The 2,500-nt window shown below is 34.8% G+C and overlaps 1 protein-coding gene across 2 annotated transcripts in view; it reads right to left on the minus strand.

The window, feature by feature from the left end:
• Window positions 1–2,500, minus strand: part of LOC116851842 (nuclear fragile X mental retardation-interacting protein 1) — an 87,185-nt gene that overhangs the window by 27,631 nt on the left and 57,054 nt on the right. The gene's annotated exons all lie outside the window — the stretch shown is intronic.

Genomic DNA, 2,500 nt, shown 5'->3' on the forward strand with positions numbered 1-2,500 from the left:
AGAAACCTACACCACAGGGGGCGCTAATGCCTGAACCGCCGCTTGCGCACCTTTTTCGCGTTATGCGATAGGTCGAGAGAATAGCTAAAGATCTGCGCATGACCACCAGATCACGTGGCGAGAGACGAGCTCTCGGATAGGTAGAGAGACGGAGATAGAAGAGTAGAGAACATGGCGAGAGGTGTGTGTCACATGTAGAAACCGCGAAGAGTTAAGTGTGTATCTTCCATGCGAGTAATAAAGTATTGACAATAGAGTTCTGAGTGCAATTCGACTAGGCGCTATCCCTATCGCCCATTTATCCAAGGTGTTCCCACTGATCAGCTTGGTTCGCCTTCCTGGCACTTGTGCGTAACGGACGTTACTGCTAAAGGAGATTCATAACCAATAAGTTGGCTATCTTCTTTTATACTGTGAGGCCTTGCTTTTGGCACAGCCGGTCTCTTACAGAAATATGTCCTCAGGTAATCCTATGGATTACGTTTCAATTTGGATCAAACTGGGATTATTATGATCAAATTAGGATATCCTATGAAGATCTATTGCTATGTGGATATAGCTTTTATAATCTTATTTACCCACAAATCATGCAATATTTTTATATTTTAGGCTATCTAATATAGCAATTCTACAGCTAATAGAAGAATTAATAAATTTTATGCCAATTCCAAAAAGAACAATTGCATATTCACATTCCTCCATATTCACACGCGTAATATTTCACTTTTTACTCCCGTGAAATGCTCCCATAGGGATTTCGTATTTTTATTTTCACTATAGCCATTTACATTTTTATTTTCAATATAGCCAATCGCGCTTTTTCATATACCATGAAAGTGCGAAAAGTGAGAACATTCGACAAAAATACACAATCGACCCCGGGCCCTATCTCTTTCTGTATTGTGTGCTCTCCGACTCAGGACAGCGATCATGTAACTTCGAGCGGAACTTTTCATTTTTCACTTTTCGCTCTATCGATTTCACTTGAACTTTCTCATTGTTCACGCAATCAAGTAACTCTATGCGTAAAAAGTACAAATCACTAAACATGGTTCCTATATTATTTCAATATCCGCCAAATCAGCTGTATCCATCGGCTGTAGAACATATAACCTTAAAAACATCGCCTGTAAAATATAACCTGTTATATTTTCTGTATCTCATCACAGCAGTAGCATAATATATTCCGTATTAATCATGTCACTAGATTTTCACTTTTCCGCTAGCACATTTCATGGCTAACAAGTTCACGTGAAAAGGTTTCTATGTTTCTACGCTTCGCCGAGTAGTGATCACGAGTTTACGTGAAACTTTTCACTTTTCACGTTTCTGCCCTAGGGAAAAAGTTACATGATTGCTGCCCAGGCGATGGATCATATCGGGGTCCAGTTTGTAGGGATTTGCCAGACTCGATAGTCGGATCCTTACTCTCCACCGACACTATCGTTCGTCGGAGATGAAATAACTACACACGAGACGTTTCTTCTTAACAATAACGTTTACTGAAGATTCGAATACAAGTCTGAGATCTTATCTGTTATGACGCAATCGACCGACTTATACTGCAATTCTAGACAAAATCGTAAAACTCGTAACTTGCTTTCATAAGACTTGTAAGAACTTATGAGTAGATTTGCAATTCTATGCGGACCGTATGTCATATGATAACTCGTAAATATCTACGATTCTTTTTTGTTTTTTTCGTAAGCTATGACTTTACAATTTTACGATTTATTCATATATTTGCTTAGAATTGCAGCATTAGTGTTCCCGTATATTTCTCTTAGGCACGGGGCAAGTAATATCTAGACGAGTGATATGGGACGCGTGCAGCAGACAAAGAAAGAAAAATCCCCACAATCCTTACAACGGAGAATATTTCAATAATTAATGTGTTCATCTTATTGAAAAATAAAGTCGAAGTTTGCCAAAAAGCGGCACGAATTAATTTATACACTTAATATAAACAAATATAAAAAGGAATATAAAGAGGAATAATGTTCATAAGTATAACTATAAAATATATTTTTATTGTTAATTTAAAAAATATTTTAAGAAATAATATATTAAATAACATTATACAAATTATTTTAGAGCATTTTTATACATATACTAAAGATATAATCAGGTTATAAATACTTGATTTACACATCTCATTTAATCTATTATAACTCGATGCAATATTGTTATTAAAAAAAAATATATATATATATAATCTCATTCACAAAATGCTGTATTTTCATCAATGTACGTCAATTTTTGTGAAAGTGAGAATTATAATCCTTCTAAACATTTACGTTTGTAACGCACTTTCTGAGTTCAACGAGTTACAAGTTTAAGCATAATATTTAAAACTCGTGTTCAATTATTTGAAATCTTTAATGATCTTGAATCATAGCTCATTAAATCTGTCATGAGAGTTACAAATGTAGGTATTCAAAAAAATTGATTCCTTTTTCAAAGAAAATGCATTTATTTAAAAAAATAGATTTTGAGTGGA

The sequence above is a fragment of the Odontomachus brunneus genome, unplaced genomic scaffold (genome assembly GCF_010583005.1).
Source record: "Odontomachus brunneus isolate Ranch 3 - 2012 unplaced genomic scaffold, Obru_v1 Obru_scaffold_194, whole genome shotgun sequence".
Classification (NCBI taxonomy): Eukaryota; Metazoa; Arthropoda; class Insecta; order Hymenoptera; family Formicidae; genus Odontomachus; species Odontomachus brunneus.